We start from the raw sequence: 20,817 nt of genomic DNA on the forward strand, positions 1-20,817 counted from the left end.
GTAAATCTTAACTTTTCCTAGGCAGTATATAATATTTTCTTCAAATATATGGTTTGTTTGCTGTTCTGTCCTTCCTATAAATACTTTCTCTTTCCTCCTCCTGACTAAATTTCTGTTGCTTATCAACAGAATCCTGATATAGTAATATTTCTATTTCTTTCTTTGTGTGTGTGTGTGTGTGTGTACATGCGTGCGCATGGTGTGCTTGAACTTAGGGCTCAGGCACTGTTCCTTAGCTTTTTTTCTCAAAAACATTGTTCAACTTCTTGAGCTACAGCTCCACTTCTGGCCTTTTGGTGGTTAACTGGAGATAAGAGCCCCAAAGACGACTTTGCTAGGGTTGGTTTCTAAATGGGATCCTCAGATCGATCTCATCTTCCTGAGTACTAGGATTACAGTTGTGATCCCCTGGCATTGGTTTTAGAGTTAACAAGAATTAATTTTGGTGTACCATAATCTTTTCTTGATTTTGCTTTCCTTCCAAATTTCTTATTACTTATTCCCATTTTCATAATTTGCTACTGTTATTGTTCCTCGGTTTTGAAACCGTAAATATTGCCCAGAGCATTCCTGCAATGCAATTTAGATCATTTTATCAGTGTTTCCATTTTTTATTATAAACATTTTCATTTGTACTTATTTCATCAACTCAGGTGAGAATATCATATAACCAATATTATACCTATTATATATAAATTTCTCTTCAGTTCTTTGCAGTTGTGATCTATGTACTTTTACCCTTCTAAGATCAGTGCATTTCACACTTTACTCAGCTAACTTCATAGTTCTAGAATTTTGCTCATGCATTTAATTTAAAACTAGGAACTCATTGCAGACCTTACTCTTTCTTTTTTCACTTGTGAATCAGCATTTTTCTTTGAATTAAATGCTATTCTGTTTTGGACACTGCAGTAAATATGGTTCATTTTGTGCTTCAGTGACATACATTGTGTATTATTTTCCTATGTTACCAATCTGTTAGCCCATCCATTGATGGTTGTTGTTGTTTGTTTTCTTTAACAGTTATCTAATTAGTTGGTCTAGTTTGGATGTTACATGTATTTTACAAATGCTACTTTGAAGTATCTTTAGAGGACCTTGGTCATCAGGGGCATACCCTAAAGGGATATAATAGGTTTCTGTTCTCTTTCATTTGCTGTCTGGCTAATAAGAGAACTTGTTTGCTGTACTATCCACTCTAGCCATGACGTTCTGTCTCATCTAAAATATTCCTTGGGGCCAATCAATATTGTCTTAAGAACTCCAAACTTAAGGCAAAATAAACCTGTCCTCAGATACAGTAATGGAAATGTAACTAATGTAATACCCTTTAATTTTGTTAATTCGAGTTTCTCTCCAGCTATGACTTGTTTCCTCAGGATGACCTTCATCCTTAAGTTACTTTTTTTTTTATTGTGGAAATACTGTACAGAGGGGTTATAATTACATGGGCAAGATAATGAGTACATTTCTTATCAAGCATTGGAGCCTCCTCCTTTGTTTCCCCTTCCTATACCTTCCCATCCTCCCCCCCCACTGAATCCTCTTCCCCCCACCACCAAAGTTGTAAAGTTCACTTTCAACATAATGACTTGTACATCTCATTGTTGCAATGGATCCACCTGTATCCCTAGTTAAACGATTTGCTTTTTCCCTTCCCCTCCACAAATTATACCGACATCAAATACAGTGAAAGCAGGTGTTATACCATGGGGGAAGTTACTTCTTTTTGATCCAATCTAGGACTTGGTAAATGGGATTGCATCAAGCTAAAAAAGTTTCTGTACAGCAAAGGATATAGTTAACAAGCTAAAAACAGTCCATAGATTAGGAGAATTTTTTTCTAGTTGTACATCAGATAATGGACAAATTATCTAGACTATACAGAGAGCATAAAAAATTGAACTATCATGGAATCAACAACTCAATTAACAAATGAGATAATGAGCTAAATAGATACTTCCCAGAACAAATAAAAATGACCAGCAGACACACATGAAGAAATGCTGAACATCTCTGGTCATAAAGGAAATGTAAATCAAAACAGTACTGAGATTCTACCTCATCCTTATTAGAATGGCTATCATCAAGAATACAAACAATAACAGATGCTGATGAGGCTGTGAGAACAGGAAACCCTAATATACTATTGGTGAGAAGGTAAACTTGTATGATTGTGGAAAGTTGTATGGAGGTTCAAGATGGGGGAGGGGGGAAGGGGTTGGGGGACAGTCTGGGTGGAAACTAAGCATAGAACCATTCTAAGATCCAGCAACCCTACTTTTGGGCCTTTATCCAAAAGATCACAAACTAGGATACTAGGAAACAGTAAACCCCCCCAAACAATCATGTTTACGCAATACCATTCATCATAGCCAAGGAATGAAATCAACCAAAATGCCCCTCAATGGACAAATGGAACAAAAAAAAGTGAGATAAATAGATAGATAGATAGATAGATAGATAGATAGATAGATAGATAGATAGATAGATAGATAGATAGATAGATAGAAAGATAGATAGATAGATAGATAGAAAATGATACCACATCATTTGTAAAGAAATGGAAAAAACCTGAAAGTAAATTAAGTCCAAAGAGACAAAGGTTGTGGAAGCTAAAATTAGTTTATAAATAAACAAGTAAATACTTTGGATAGTATGCAAGTGTACGCAAACATATTCACCCAAATATAGGGGATATGCCTATTCAGGGAGGAACTCAAACAATGTAATTCCTTAGAAAGGCTAAATTAAAGTCAACTAGATAACCATCAGGAAATAGGTACTTAGGGTGGGGTCAAAGTGAGAGGGGTACGCAAATGAAGAGAAGGGGGGAATGTCATAAAAATTTAATGTATATCTTACAAAATTTAGAAAAATGAGTGAAGAGATGGTGGGAGGTATTGGTAAGAATGTGGAAAGAGGTTCCTTTGATTAAGATGCACTGTACTCACAATACACTGCTTCAACAGCAGCTACTCTGTACAACTATTTAACGATAACCAACTATATTTTGAAAAGAGTAATTTTAAAAGATTTTTATAGTGAAGATTTACTACATTTTACCTTTTTAGAATGTCAATAAGGGACAGCTGGCCTTAGACTGGTACAGAATTTGAGAAGCCAATTATGACACAATTTTCCTGGCTTACTTGAGAATTTTGTACATATTAATGCCTCTATGTCTATTTTTTCTGATTATTGCTTTTCAGTATTGCCAAACTATATGAATAGATACCACAGATTAATGAAACCTGTCAAAAATGTAATCATCCCTTTTCTACTGATTTTCTTAGCACTGACATATCAAAAAGTCTATTACCTAATTTACTTTAGGAAATATTACAGAAACTATTCATGAGATAGTTGTTTAATCTCTATTTTGAGATATAGGATGACCAACTCACAAATAGAATATGATCTACATATATAATCCATCAAATTTTTACTAAAAGTATCCACAAATTGATTTATACTTCTAAATTCAATCTTTTTTATTTTTTCAAAGTATTCACAATTTTGTAGTTAATATAATAATAAAAAATAAAAAATAACCTAACAAAAATATGTCAGTCTAAAATCTTTACAGTGTTTTTAAGCTTTTACTATCAACACTACTCATTTTACCTTAAATTGATTAGTTTTAAAGTACATCTGCTTAGATTTTATAATACTGTTACAAGCTGGTATTTTGGTTTTTGAATTGTTTGAAATTTAGATTTGGCATTTGCCTCCAACTTTTTCAACATTATCATTTTATTAGATATAATGGCAGAGTCAATGATTGTTAACACTTAGAACCATGAAGAATGTCAGGGGAAAAACATTCAGGCACATTTTGTAAAACCAAGGAGGGGGAAAAAAAAGCAAAATGTGCAAATTAAAGCTTTCCTGGTACAGTAGATTTTATTCTGATTAGTTCATGAAAAATGTATAGCATCAGATAATCTAAAAACAGTGACAATATTCTTTACACTGTCAGAAACTTTTACCCTGGTCCCAGTAATATAATCCTCAATTTTGGGGTCTGACAGTCTAGGACAAGGAGAGCTGTCAACCCAGGAGCTGACTGAAGATGATTGTTAAGGGGTTTTGGTACTCCTTCTATTTGCCTAATAGGGAGCCTTGTGCTCAGCATTTCCTAAAGCAAAAGAAGACAGATGAAATCTCTGGGCACTTCATTGCCTTTGCCTCTCAAAGATTTCCTGTCAAAATGGGCCTATAAGGGGAGAGAGGTTTTCAATAACATTTTTTTTTAACCTGGAAGGATTTCTAGCCTTGCTATGAAAAGAGTTTGAAGGCTCTGTCTTTGTTAAAGGAAAAAAAAAAGAAAGAAAGAAAAGAGAAAAAAAGAAAAAGAAAAGGAAAAAAATGCTGTCAAATACCAGATCTAGTTGTCTTTAAAAAATAAGCAGGATGACACATATTACCACAGCATTGATAGAAAAACCAGCTTTGATTGACACTTCGCCTATATTTCAAATAGGTGCAAGTTTTTCATCCTCCTTTCAAATGGAAGATGTAATCCTGATGTTCGTACTTCTCAAGTGAAATATGGAAAGTGTGTTTGTTGCAAACCATTTCTAGGGCTCTTAGTAGCTTATATGAGGAATGAGAAATTCTAAAGGCAAGTTTGTCAATCTGCTTTATCCTTAGTACAACTTTACTCATTCACTTTTCTCATCTGTCAGCCAGTCACCAAGTTAGCCCACAAATATCCAATAATTTAGAAAAGACAGAGCTTTGTCCTCAGGGGACTTAATATTCTATCAGTAGAGACCACTGCAATGGGAGTTATTTTATTACGTTTCCAGGAAAACACCTTCATACTTCTGCATTTCTACTAGTGCCAAACCCGTCCTTAGCTCTTCATCTTTTCCCTTCCTCCTCAGAGAAGCTATTTTCACAGTTGCCCAGCATTGTTCATCAGCAGGCACAATTCCCCCAGTTCCTTTTTCTTATATTATACTCTTGACTAGAACAAAGACAGAAGACCTTGAACAATTAAAAAAACTAATAAAATAAAGCTAATAGGTAGTGCAGTCAAAATTTTCATAATCTGATTTCCAGAATGGTCTTGTGCTAATTGGATCAAGACAACATTTGCCACTTTAAAATTGTAATACTGTTAACAGAGTGAAACTGACAACTGACAAAATGTAATGGTAGTAGTAGTAATAATAATAATAATACTAATAATATCTGAAAAGAATAAAACCTCAACTCTTTAGACATTTAACACAGGGGCACACAAGCCAAAAGCCCTGTGGATAATACAGAACAAAAGAATTAATTTGTATAATGAAAACCCTCATGTCATTAAGAAAATGTTAAAGTATGGTGGTTATATTTTGTTATGACATGAACACATTCTATTTAGTTAACAGCATTTTAATAAAAAATTATTTACTAATGATGATAACATTATCATCATTTATCTGGAAAATTTATCCATAGCATATACTTCATCACACAGAATAAATTGCATAACTGATTATGTTGAAACAAGTCATACTCCATTTCTTCAGTTTATTTCATAATACTATATTTTCTACAGTGAAGATTTAGAAACTTATGTGTAATACGAACACAAAGTTATCACTATAAACAACAACAAAATAAGTTTCTTTCCAAAAGCAGCCACAGTTATGTAGACAACAAATTGGTACGCTGTGGCCAATTTAAGGCTTTTCTAGTAAGGAGTTCTTAGGTGGAGGGAAGGAACTCTTAAAACGACAGCAGCTTTCAACAAAGGATTTCTGTTTTTCCTAAGAAGGAGTGAATGTGAAGCAAGGAAGGTCATAAAGTACGTGGTTTTGAGTTAAGGATAGAAGAATATCATGGGATCTTACTGGAACAGGACAGGGACATGTAAAAAAGAAAGATATATTTGGTTATGTACAGCTGTATGAATAAATATGTATGTTTTATTGTTTAGAAGACAGAATTATAGAGAAATAATCTTCAGTAGCTCGAGCCCAGTTTCATTTATAACAAACCACTACTGTAATGTCTGTATATAACAAAATTTTGCAAAGCACAAGCAGCAAAATACCTTTAATTATTTATTGAAATCAAACAGTATTAAAGAAACAGTATTAAAGAAACACACACATAAACACACACACACACACACACACACACACACACACACACACACACACACACACACACACACACCAAAACAGATAATAAACATAAGCAACCCAAAAGAAGACTGGATAGTCTCTGGATATCAATAGGATTTTACATCTGAGCAAGAAAACCATGAGAAAGAGTGAACAGTCAACAAGATTTAGTCAGCTGGGTTTTCAGACAATAGCAAACTCAGACTATTTGAAGAAGTGGCACTAAGTTCTCTACAAAAGCAGAAGTGTGGGAAGAAAAAGCAAGATCAGAAGTTCATCAGAGAAACAATGGCATTGAGGCTATGTAAAGTGACTTGGAATTATTTTAGTTGTTGATTTTAGTTGTTGTGTATCTAATAGATACACGTTTTCTTCAATCCTGACTACGACTTGGGTTACATTTGTTATTTTCATGAAGCATTATCACTCAAAAAAAATACCCAACAGTACAGTATCCACATTAAATCTGAAGATCAGAAATAAAATAATTATTGAAGAGATTTGGAAATACTTGTACACACATACATATATATGCACAGATATATAACATTTACTCTTTATTTTTTTACTGAATCCATGACTATTATAATAAAGTATATCAATTGTGAGCCCACAGACTTTGTAAATTGGATTAGATGATATTCTAATAATTTCCAACTTCAATTAGATGAGATTTTTTTTCTTTTACAACTAATGGCACAAATATTGAAGACAAAACATTGATCAAATATGGTTTTACATGTACATTTGATACCCTATTTTTTAACCGCTAGTTATTCCAGAATTAATGAAATATCAAAGGCAACCAATCTAGTAATGTGATGCTAGTTTGGCATGTAATGAAACAAGATCATTTAAAACACAAGTACTTCTACTTTCATACGAAGGGAAGATAATAAAAAAAATAACAAATTACTCTTTGTATCATGGGGTCTGAAACAATTACAGAAATAGGAAGGTAGATGCTGTAAGACCCAATGGACCCTTTAATGACTAGTGACAAAATACTCACCCACACAAATGACATTCTTCATACAGTAAAGAGAAAATTGCTTTCTTCTATTCAAACTTTTGTAAAAAAAAGATCTTTATAAAATTTCCCCACACTGCCTTACTGTCAACTTTTGGAATTAATCTGCTTTCATCAGGGGACAAATACATGAATCATAATAGCTTTTATGTTTTTGCAATCACTTCATCTGGGATTGAGCTCATGCTAGGGAGTTTCCATATTCACCTGACATCAATTATCCCAGCTCCTGCTGATATCCAATTCTTCATGTCATAATAATTAACTTGCATTTGTTACGAATGAGTTTCATAATTAACATTTTATTTGTCAAAATGTTTCTCTTGAAGATATTTAAGGTATAGCAACTTTAATACCTCATTTATGGTGTTGTCTATAACAAATAATAAGAATGAATCCCAGTTTAGAGTTTGACTGGCCAAGCACTTCGACTACTTGTCCAATCTACTCAGGAGAACTAGTGAGGAAAACAGGCATGAAGAGTGCATTTCCTCAAAATAACCCATCGCCCTAAAAAATCAAAGAGTTCTTGAATACTGCTACAGCTATCTTATATTCACTAAGAAAAATTCTAAGTGTTGAATTATAATTATCTCTATATTTATATAATTAATTTATATAATTATCTTCTCTTTTGAAGAATTTCACTGATAGATGTTTTGGTTATATGTAATTAGCATGTTCAACATATATATTGACTACAGCAATGGAATGGAAGAAAGCGGTTAGACAAAAAATATAAGAAATTTAAAATCTAATTAATTTCATCTACCTTCCATAGTATATTATGAACTTGTAAAAAAATGCACAGCATGCTCCTGTTGTAAATTGAGTGGATGATTTACACTAAATATGACTATTTTACAAGTTTAAGAGTTATCCACTCTATGGGGATAACTAGTTGATCTCAGGAAACTGAAAAATATGACTTTTTAAAAAGTTGTGATCTTAGGGAAGAAGGTCCATTTGATTCTAAATATATTTTTTAAAGTGTCCACTGAGGTCACAGACCAGCTGAAATATCTATTGTCCCTAACATGATAAAGATAGGTTCTTCTCTTTTCATTTTGAAGATGTACAATTGAGGTAATATATATTCATTTTTTAAAAAAATATTTATTGTCTAAAATCCTAAACTTCAATTTATGTTGTTGATGTATCAACAAGTTGCTTGACTAAAGATGCACCTGTACTTTTAATCATCAGTACTCACTGTAAAAAGTGTATATGAAATGAGCTGGTTATGACATACTCTGTAATACCAGCAACTTAGGAGGCTGAGTTTGAGGTTAATGTGAGCTACATAGCAAAATACAATCTCTAACATAAATAATTAAAATATACACAATTAAAATATCTTAGGGAAATCTCTAAAGAAGCATGCCCCAAAAAGTACAATTACATGTTAGCCCTAAACATTTATACTTATATGCCACCTTGCCTAAATGTACTATGACATGAGATTTAATTGAAGGAAGTGACTTCATTAAGATTTTCTGTCTACATAATTGTAAGTCAGGGATTGAAATTCAATTCAGCCCCTATCACTGGAAACCTATGCCATCGTGGCTCTTTTCAAGGCACAGAATGTACAAAAACTTGCAGTTCAATGGACAGCATAAATTGTAGAAACAAAACTCAACGGGCTCAGGAGTGTGTTAGCTCAGAGTTCTTGATTAATGGGAAGAATTTACCTAATTAGCCCTGTGAATATCAAGACTAAATTTTTTCTTTTCTTTTCTTTTTTGGTATGTGTCCATTGTGGGGCTGTGGATACTGTTCTGAGCTCTTTTGTTCAAGCCTGTGCTCTACCAATTTGAGACACAGTGGATGGGAGATAATCATTTCAGGACTCTGCTGCACGGGCTGGCTGAGTAGCTAGGAGTATAGGTGTGACTCACTAGTTCCTGACATAGATTAAAATTATAACATCTGCTCTCCTGATCTTTGAACAGCCTCCTTTCTGCCTGTGGTTCCAGTGATCCTTCATTCCTATACGCAAGGGATTCTTGGTAGTCCATTTGCAGAAGGAAATTTCCAGCTAACCTTTAGTATCCTCCCTTTCTCCAAGTAGACACTATGGACACTGACACTGGTAATTATGAATCTGCTCCAGCTGAAACTCAGGCCTGGAAAATGTAACCCGAGACTCCAGGCACCTAATGACAGCAATTGATATTCACACAGGACAGATTTTTACTGATGCTCACTTCAAATTTTGCTTCGGGGAGAAATGGAAGATCATTTAAGTGACTCCTTCTGGGCATTGAACTGTCAACTTACAGAAATGCCACACTGATCTTTTATGCAAGAAAACCCTCTGCAAAGCTCCCTTCAGTAGTGAGTCAATGTGAATGTCCCTAGTTATTAAATAACTGTTTCCTCCAACCAGGGGACTGATTTTTCACATAACTCACTCATATAGCTTCATTCACAAATGCTTTTAGAATGCCTTGATTCTCCCCTTATGTAAGAAATACCTTTCTATTCTTAAAAAAGGATTAGCATAAATTAATTGTACAAAGTGGCTTCATTAAAATAATTACAAGATGCATATAATCAAATTTGTTCTACATGACTCTTTCTTAACTCTCTTCCCTCCCCTGTGTTTCTTAAAAGTTTTTGGTGATTATTTTGGAAAATGTCTTATGTAGTAGAATTTGGGCTGACCAAATCTCCTAAAATGCTTACATTTTTGTGATATATTAGACATATTTCTATTTATTCCAATACTTAGCACTAGCTCCTATTCACATTATACAGCATAGCATAAACACAGTGAGAAGTGGCAGTACAATTCATAGATAGATTCTGCCATAATAAGTGGCCTGTCACCTTTAGCCATAAAGGTAACATACAAAACATATGGTTAATAGTGCTATGGAAACTACAGGCAAAAGAAACAAACAGAAATGAAATATAATTTTCTCTTTGAGATCATGTTTGAAAATCTGATTTAAAAATTTTTTAAAGGAAATCTATTTGGTAGGTTTACAAATTTCACCTCTCTCTCTCTCAAATGAACAGAGAAAAAATTAGAAATACTGCATCTACCTGGTAGGTTTTCCAGATTCTGATTATTAAATTGTAATTTTCATCAGATTTTAAATGTTTCCTTCAATAGCAAGCTGGTAAAAGAATGATACAACTAAATCACTGCTGATAGACAATTAGTGGAGTCTGCTGTCTCAAGTCAAGATTGGCTGACTCTGCTGCTCTTGTAATCAAATTCCTCAGCATTCAATATTACAGCCCTGAGTTTCTCAGTTAATGCTATAAAGCAACACTGAATAAATACAAATGACTTAATCTTCTCTTGCAGTCTTATCCTCCCACACTGGTCTATGTAATTTGGAAAATACTACATCTCATGTCCTAAAAAGTAATACAGCAGATTGTTAATCAGTGTATTTACATGGTTTATATAAAAAGTATCTAAATTCATGAGGTCTCTAAGATTTCCTTCAAAGAATATTTACACAAGGACAACATTTCTGTTAAATAAGTATGTTCCATCACTTTTGTAGCTTATTGATACCTTTATAGTTTTTAGTGGTGAATTGTTGCATAAACAAAAATTCAGAGGCAACAAATGTTGAACATAAAAGTATAAGTGTATTTCTATTTACATCCATATCTGTTTCTATACACCTGTACATTAAAATAATTTTGATGGAGCTCACAAATTCCAAGACACATTCATGTGGACATGGAAATACAATCTGTAATTCAAATAATAATGTAAAATATTCAAATGCATCATAAAAGTACTTCCAGTAGAGGTGATCTTATAAAATGTATTGTGCACTATATTTTTTTGTATTTTACACCAATATAATATTGATTTACTCCTAAAACACATTAAATAAAAGATTTATGAGGAGTGTAGCAAATCTCATTTGGCCAACAAACCGTAACTCTTTGTGTCTGCTTTATGAACACTAGCAAAAAAAAATTGCAATGCTTCATGTATTCCAATAATTTATCAGACATTTACAAATGTTCATTATTTAAGAATAATTAAGAGATGGAGAGTAAGAAGAACATATAAAAATTTGTTCCAAGCCAGGCGCCAGTGGCTCACACCTGTAATCCTACCTACTCAGGAGGCTGAGATCTGAGGATTTTGGTTCAAAGCCAGCCCAGACACAAAAGCTTATGAGACTTTTATCTCCAATAAATCACCAGAAAACCGAAAGTGGCATTGTGGCCCAGTTGGTAGAGTGCTTGCCTTGAACTGAAGAGCTGAGGGACAGCAGCCAGGCCCAGAGTTCAAGCCCCACAACCAACAAAAACACACACACACACAAAAAAAGAATTTGTTCCATTCTCTAGTACCATTATAACCAGCAAAAATGTATGTATGTGGGCATATCACATATAGCATATGCACGCATGCATTATCTGAAGGTATATGCATTTGCCCTTTCAAAGACGAAGTTACAAATAACAAAGAAAAAAATTAATAGGCAGAATGTGGCTTTTGAAATAAAATAGGTTTTTGAGACCTATCAAGCACCAGTGATCACTTAAAAAATACAAAACAGAGCAGCTTGAATCCGATTGAAGTGGTTACACACTGAGCAAGCCAAAGGATGCAGGAGTCTGGAAGAAGTGTAGGCAGAGTGCAGAGAAGGTACAACTGGGAACCGCGGAGGAGCTGTCTTCCTTTTATCTTCATAACCTCCACCCTCCCTTTTGCCTTCCAAAGTTGTAGCAGTGAACTTGGGACAATAATCAGGAGAGTGTTGTGGAAGCTGTCCTTTTCTCTAATCTATTCTTTCACGTAATTACCAGCCTGACTTGTTTGTCCTCTGATTTTTATCTGAGGAGCTGACAAATTTCACTAATTCCTACAGTTACCACATATCACTGCTAAAGAACCATTTGCTTCTCTAGATGGAAATCAAGCCTTCAGAGTATGCGTGAGGAAGGCTGAAATACAGGGAAGTTAATAATACTTGCCAATGATTTCAAAGTCCTTAAAAACCAAAGGCTTATCAACTCTCATTTGCCTGAAAAAAGGTTAAGTGATTTGTTTATTTATTTATTTGCAATTTATTCAGCCCTAACCAAAAACAAACAAACAAAAAAAAGTAATGGAATTGAGAAGAGAAGACAAGTTTGATTTCTTACTCTCTTTGAGACCACTCACCTTGCTTAAATACTCATAGTATAAATTGGTGATACATGCTGTTATAAATCAGGCATTAATAAGGAATGAATGTAGGGGGGAAAAGTTGAGGGCACTGGTGTTCAGATTTCAGAGAAAAGTTACTTTGAACAGTTTGGAGCACTGTACAGTTAACTACAGTTATATAACTAGAGTTAAATATACAAGAGTTATAACTACAATTATATAGTTAGAGATAATATTCTTAGTGTGATGTCACAAATCTTGATATTGTTTCTTTTGCACTGTGTGACAGGCTCTCTACTACAGGTATTGAATTCATTACATTAAGATGTGTAGCAGCAGCCAGGTGCCAGTGGCTCCTGTAACGCTAGCTACTCAGGAGGCTGAGATCTGAGGAGGATATCAGTTCAAAGCCCATGAGATTCTCATCTCCATTGACTACCAAAACAGCCAGAATTGGAGCTGTGGATCAAGTGGTAGAGCACTAGCCTTGAACAAAAAAGCTCAAGGACAGCACCTAGCCCTGTGACTGGCGCACAAAAAATAAATATGTAACAGCATTTTCCATAGGTACTGAGAAAGGTAACTTTACTAACTCAGTAGGTGAATAAGGGATTAAGAGTCAGCAATATTTGAACAAAAGAGTTTACTTCACAGTTACGATCTTTTCTACTAAGCAATCTTTCCTTTCTTTTTCGCATTCCTGTACTACATTAAAATATCAACAGCATCATGTAGGCAAGATGATATACATCTGTAATCCCAGCTACTTTAGAGGTAGAAATGGGAGAATCACCGACAGAGGCTAACTCAGAACCAAAAACCTTTAAAAAACAAACAAACAAACAAAAACCATAAACACAAAAGCATTGGGACATGGCTTAAGTAATAACAACATAAGAAATCTAATTCAGTAGTCAGTGGCACCAACCAAAAAAATAATATATAAAGAAAAAATATGTTTAGTGAATATAAATAAAATAAAATGTTCCAAATTCTGGTGAGTCCATTAAACTGTTTAATAATATCTTTTACTGCCCAAATATGAAAATATTGACATGTGACCAAAATGTAATGTTCAACTATGAAACAACTTAAACATTATCTTATTTTTTGTTCAATTCAGTAGTAGATTAACTTCATCAGATACCTTGATAGTCGTTTTTATGACTTTATTATTTTGTGAGAACATAATCATTGGCACATAGAGTCAGAAGTGCAGTTTCTTTGAACACGATTCTATCCCGAACAAGGACACCAGAGAGTTATGAAAGTGCTTTTATTTATCACAATCAGAAATTGTGAACTCGAGGTTATTATTACAGCATTCTGAGCAGCCAGACTGAGAAGTCACATATTTCTGTATTGGAAAAGATATACAGTTGTGGAAACTCTCTCACAGTGATAAACTTGCAGTGTTCTGGGCTGACAGCTTTCTCAGATGATTTTCCTATTTTTCTACAGTTGTTACTGCTGACTCTTGAAAAGAATGGTTTACAATTATTGCATTCACTCCTTCAAATACTCATTTATTCACTCCTTAATCTCTTAATGTCAAACTTCGGTAGCGATGACACAAATGAAACCCATAAATATTAGCATTCAACTTTAAATAATCAAATTCAATGACTTTTGCTAAGACCATTTCTACTTGTAATTTTGGTATGGGCCTGTCCTTTGGGAAAGTCTCTGCTTTTTCCACTCTATGCCTCATTCTGTCCCCTTCTTTCTGAAAAACAAAAACAAAAGCAAAAAGGGCACTTCAAAATTCTGGTACTTGCTTTTGTTCCCCATACCACCTTTTAAATGTCATTTTCTCTGGACTCCTTTATCATGTTTTCTTACCTCAAGCCTTAGTTCTGTACCATGATTTTGAAAAGTACATTTCCATTTCTTTCCTATCACATGACCATCATCCTGGTTTAGAGCACAGGAACCTAACCCTTTGGCAGATGCAACTGCTTACCAACAGGTTTTCCAGCTTCATTACACTTCTCCCTACATCCTGGTTCTGTTCTTTGATTCTGGAAGTACTGCATCTACTGGATAAACCCAGGTTCCTAAGTTTGCTATCAGCATTCAGTATCTGTCCCTCGCCTGCTTTTGTTCAATAGACATTTGGTGATTTAATAATAATGTAGGATGATAATTGAGTATGTTGCATTTTTAAAGTAGCCACATGGGGAAGAAGGATGAACTCATACTCAATAAATTACTGTATTCTAAACTAAGCCATGATGTTGCTCATAGCTGTTCCTCCATTTATTGCCTATGACTTCTCCATACACCCAATGTTCTTACCAAACCTTCAAACTCTTTCCTTTTCCTCCTCAAGATCAAGTTGGCATGTATTGTGCCTTTATGGGACCTTCCTCTCTTTCTTTTCTTATCCTCTTGAAATCCTCCCTGTTTCACAGGATCTAGATCAAATGCTATTGCTCTTAGAAACCACCGTGATCACCTCAGCCACTCTTGGACCAGTGAGAACTCTATGTCTGTGAGGTCCACACTTCATATGGATACCTCTACAGTTCCATTGGTAAGAAGCTGAGGGACAAGGTCCACATTTTAAAAGTTCTTTGTGGGGCTGGGAAGGTGGCGCAGTGGTAGAATGCTTGCCTCGCATGCACGAGGTCCGGGGTTCGATTCCTCAGCACCACGTAAACAGAAAAACCCGGAAGTGGCTCTGTGGCTCAAGTGGTAGAGCGCTAGCCTTGAGCTGAAGAGCTGAGGGACAGCGCCCAGGCCCAGAGTTCAAGCCCCACAACCGGGGAAAACAAAACAACAAAAAAAGTTCTTTGTAATCTCTAAATGCTCATAATACTACCTAGTTCTCATAGATCTTCAGTATGTGTCAAATGAGTGAACCAGTTAATAAAACATGCTTAATGGCTAGGATGTTTCCTTTGGCAAGTAGCTATTAAAAGGAAAGCAATCTTTCCCTGGTAGGAGGGGAGACTGACCTTCTGCTGGCAAAGCACTTAACAGGGTACTATGGGAAGAGGCAGGTCCATCAGGGATAGCTCCATCCTGACCTTAAACCTCCCACAGAGCAGTTGGAAAGGAGATCTGTTTCCCATTGTTTGGAGAGCAGAGGTTGTTGATCTACAAAATTCCTGAGAGCAGAGGTGCCTGTAGCACAACATGACCACTTCCCATTTCTAAAAAGGACATCATCAGATTCAATTGCTCAATGATTCTGTTCTTGCGTCATTCTAGAAAACATTATTTGCAGGAACAGAAAAATAGAAAGAGCTTTGCTAGGTCTCCAGACAGTCTTATTCCAAACCATAGACTTCCAATTTTCTAAGCTCATTAAACCATTCTCTAATTTTATGCCTATAACATACTGCTATCTGTGTGGTTTAAAACAATCATAAGATTTAGCATATTATATTTTTAAAGCTCTTTGCACACATCAAGTAATTATCCACATAACACCCTTGTGATGCAGGTGTTATTATTCCCATTTTATAGATAAGGATATTGAGACCCTAGAGATCTAATAATTTGCCTACGGCAGTACAGTAAACCAGCTGCAGAAATGAAATTAAAATAGAACATTCTAACTCTGTCCTGATTTCAGACTGCAGAATTATATTTTGTGTCAGACTTTCTTTTATTTGCATACTTTACAATAGCTGCATGGCACGTATGAAACTCTATATAGGTTTCGGAAAATAGACATCAATATTATAAAACAGTAATACATATACTCCACATTATGCTGTTTCTGTGTGAGAGATAAGAGAAATCAAAATTATTCCCATATATTAAGGAATCATATGTCAGCTGTATAATTCTACTTAATAACCTGTTCTTCAAGATAGAACATTCCATACTGTTAGCAATTTTAGTGTTTTTACAATGCAATGATTAGAAACAAACTGGCTGGTTTGAAAACACTTTCTGACCATTCATTTTAGCTGTAATACCTCACAGAAAAGGAAAGGACATGATAATCCTGGACCTCATGCAAAATCAATTACATTTTAGTTCAAGATTCTCAGTGTGGCTGAACAGGTTATTATTTTATGTCCTGAACAATGTTGTTCCAGTTACTAAGGAAACAAGTAGCAAAAATGAAGTTTACCATGATGCATTCTCAAGAAACTGACTACAATGTCAGTCTCTAGGGTACTCTTACAAAGTGTTATTTGCATTTAAATTTTTTACAACCCTTAAGCAACTGACTTGTTTGCTTATAAATATGAGTATGCATTTTTTTTGCTCTGGAAAAATGTTCTAAAATCTGACCAAAACATCGAGATTTAACTATTTCAAAAGCTACCTGGTAAACCTATGATGTATCTTGCCACCTTATTTTGTGTTGATCACCCTTTCGTGGGGGTCCAATGGCACAACACTTGAAGCATCAGCTCCTAACATGCTCTCACTAAAGAAAGCTACACATGGTAATACACATGTTTTACCTCATGGTAACAAACGGGCAAAGTCCTGTTAACTTATACTGTTGCATGTCCCAAATAAGGAAATTTTACAGGAATCAATATTTCTATTTTATACAGGTAGTTTTGGAATCTAAAGCTTTTCAAAGGTGGACTTTTAGTTCCTCAGGGAACTCAAGGAAAGCCCCAGATTTTTCTTGACAGACAATTGCCTCTTTTGTCCGAAAGAAACAACAAATATTCTGATGAGTTACTGATGCTTTTATAGTTGGAAACTCTCCTGACAAACTACTCTCCTGACCAGAGATGACAGGGCCTTGACATGCTCCCTTTGCCTTTAGAACTACTGCAAAACCTGAGCCAGCTGAAAGCCGCTACAGCAAAGGAGGATGGAGAAAAGCCCGGTCTGAGGTGGCATTTCCATGGAGAAGCACACACCCATCCATTCTCTAGTAGGAATCCTTTTCCAGCAAAAATCCTGTCTTTGGGTTTTGCACTTTCAAAAAAATTGCAATTATGTCTATATAAAAAGTCTTTCTTGGGCTCCAAATTTATTTTGTATTTCATGAAATGAAACCACACAAATGCTCAAAAATGAACTTCCCTACCAAACAAAATGCTTTTATGAGTAAGCAATTTCACATACTAACAACAAGAATCCCAAAATCAAAATAGAAGAGGCAAGAGGTTTGTTCAAAACTGCAGGTAAGCAATTGCAGTTTTCCATTATATTCCATTTAATTAAATCACATTCTAAGTTTAAGACATATGCCTATTGATTTAATGTTATTTACTATTTTTATTATTTTTACTTTATTTTTGCTTTTTAGCAGAAAATTACTTTGATAATGTAAATGTGAGTCAGTTGTGTTTTTTTTTTATCTCTTTCTCTTTTTCTTACTCTATGCAGCACTGGTGTCCAGGGTAACTATACTGTCCCTGAATCACAGAAGTTATGAAAGGAAAGAACAGAGATCAACCAATTCTAGGTCTCTGGGAAACCAGAACACTATAGTCTCATTTTGTGTAAGATTTCTTTGAGTTCCCATCCGTATGCCAGAAACCTGACCTGGAGGATCCCCTACAATTGATGCAATAAAGTAATTAAATCTCTAGGTTCATCACAATGTGTGTGAGTGAGCTCATGTGCAAAGAGTGCACTTTGAGTCAAAACAGATTTCAGTTTCATGACAAAGACTTCTGTAATGTAGGAGTTAATGACTAAAGCAAGACAGTATGTTTCTCTCATGGGATCTAACACTCAAAACTATGATCACTAATATGATCTAAAAGAAGCTTAAACCAGATTCTCCTTCCTGTTAGCTATTATTACTATTATTATTATTTGCTATTATTACTATTATTATTTGCATTCTTTTTTTTTGTCAGCCTATTTTAGTCATCTAGCTTTCCTTACTTTCTCAATCCTTAACATGAAGAAATGTTTGGGATATTTCTTCTCTGGACTATGTGTGGGCAGTTTACTGGGTAAGCTGAAAAATCTGGAAAATAAAATGCATCACTGGCAGTTTTGAAGAAATCTCCTTGATCTGTAGGACATATGTTTGGCTGACTTCCCAGGCAAAGTATCAATACATTTCTACTTACACATGCCATGGGTCACTTTGGTACATGTCCTCACTGTCATGAGTCATAGAAAATGCATCCCCCTCCTTACAAAGAATGGAATGAAGCCGAGAAGCTTGCTTTCTCCCTTCGAATACACATTGGCTTTTTTACGATCTTATGTTAGACATTTGCTCACTGTTTATCTATATGGTGGACTCATATCATAATAGTTCAGTGGATTTGTTTCACTTTTTTTTTTATTTTTGTATTTTTCCCTCAGTGGTTCATTCAAACTAAGCAAATGTTCACTATACCACTGAGCTGCATCCCCACCCCCAATATGTATCATTGAAAATTAGATTTTAAAATGCCTATCATTTGGTTTGGGCCTACAAAATTCTATATGCTGCTAATATAATAGATTTTTAATTAATTTAATGTGCAAAGCATTTGCTACAACAAACAACAACAAAAAGTGAGTAGAAGGAAGACTTCTTCTAGGAACACACCCCAGAAGTCCTGCAAAAATCCCAGTCTGTATGAGAGATGAGAGATAGGAGAATATCACATAATTTATGCCACCAAGTAGGGACATTTTTTTTAAAGGCTGAAGTTGAGAACAATTTTTAAGACAAATATTTAGAATCAGAAAGACTATATAAATCTCAAACATTTTAGATGAAAGCTTCCTTTTCAGTGAACAACTTTTGAAACAAAATGGTTAGTTTTCCTGTTTCAGAAGAACATAAGATACCTCAGAAGGAGAAAAAAAAATGTAACAGAAAAGAACATAAATAAAACTGTGTTTTTCCTCCCTAATCCTTCCTGCTGAATGTAGCACTGTGTGTGAAGTGGAATGTGTGGGTGTGGGGTATTGAGGACACAGCTAGCCTCAGACCGAATGTTCTTTAACCTCTTATGGAATTCAGCAATGTATTTCCCCCCACCCCCACACCAATCCCTGCTACTTTTGTTTTTGACACTTAGTTTGAATGAAAACAGAGAAAAGGATAGTTTTGAAGAAGAGATGACTATTCACTAAACATATGTCTGCTCCAGTATTTTACCCTAAGCATCAACCAGAATTCAAAATTTGCAAGTTAACTACAGAAATGGAAGATACAAATACCGTAATCACAATACCAGCTCCGGACAGATATGAGAGGGAGCACTGGGCAGCAGCAGGTGTCTGCCTTAAAAGGACCAGGGATTCTTCTACTCTTCCCTTGAGTAAGGGGAAGGGTCTCATCTGTTTTCATCAGATTTGTTCACCTTAACTCTGTTTCAAAGTCATAAAAAGCATCTTCCATCTTAACCTTGGCATGAGGTCAGGAGAAAAGACTTTAGAGGGAGCATTTATAGGTTTTTATCCTGCAGTCTCTGGGGACTGCGCATTCTCTAGCCAGCTGTACCTTTTGAAGTTTCACAAAGGTTCTATACTCTTTTTAGTTACAATTTCCTCCAAAAAAAAATCCAAGCTGATTAGTTCACAACTTTTCTTTTAACATTTCATCTGATACAAGTGGCTGAAGCTGGCTATATTTTCTTTTATCGGCTTTTATTTTTCTTCCAGTAACAGTACCACTTTCCTGGAAATTCACCTCTGATACCCTCAGTGTTGGTCTCTTTGTATTTCTGGTAATTTAGAATATAGTGCTAAGCAGCTAGAAATGATCTACTTAGGGGGAAAATCAATTAATTCTTACTTATAATAAGGAGTTTTACCAAGATTATTCTGCAGTTGAAGCAAATATTAGTTAAGGCAAGAAACATATAGTACCATTAAAGAGAATTGGCCATATGTCAAATGTCTTTTTCATGAGCCCTAATATCGCCACTATGCATTTGTAGTTGGACATTTTTTTTCACCAGGCTTGAAGTATGAGTAGAAAAGGAAATTATAGACCTGTCTTAATGATTCTGGGTTTCATCTACATGTTGTGATTTCATTCCATACATTGAAGTGTGCATTTTCAGCTTCATATACACATGTCTACACAATGAAAACCCTGAAGTAGGAAATGTGTCACCTCTATGTACAGCCCCAGCCTCTGCTCACAATCCCACTGATCCCCATGCTGAAACACACTCAGGTGAGAACTAGACCCCTGCAGTGATTTTCTACAAAGGGCCAATTCCTCAGAAATAACAAGCGAAAAAAATTAAAATTAATGTACAGTACCTAAGAAAATAAGACATCAGTGAACCCCAAATTCACTTGTATATAATACTAAAAGTTAAGGAATAAGTCAGGTACTAGATGCACTTACCTCTAAATAACTAGTTAGGAGACTGAGATATGAGAATACTGGTTTGAAGATAGTCTGGGCAGAAAAAAATCCAGGAAACTTGTGTTTCCATGTAATCAGCAAAAAAGCAAAAGTGGGGGTATGGCTCAAGTAGTAGAGTGCTAACCTTGAGCACAAATACTCAGGCAGAGAACTTAGGCCCTGAGTTCAAGCCCTTGGACTGGCTCTCATGTGTACGTACACACACACCTGTACAATAACCAAACACTACTATATACAATTCAGTGTTTGCTTT

Source organism: Dipodomys ordii, unplaced genomic scaffold, assembly GCF_000151885.1.
Source record: "Dipodomys ordii isolate 6190 unplaced genomic scaffold, Dord_2.0 Scaffold39, whole genome shotgun sequence".
NCBI lineage: Eukaryota > Metazoa > Chordata > Mammalia > Rodentia > Heteromyidae > Dipodomys > Dipodomys ordii.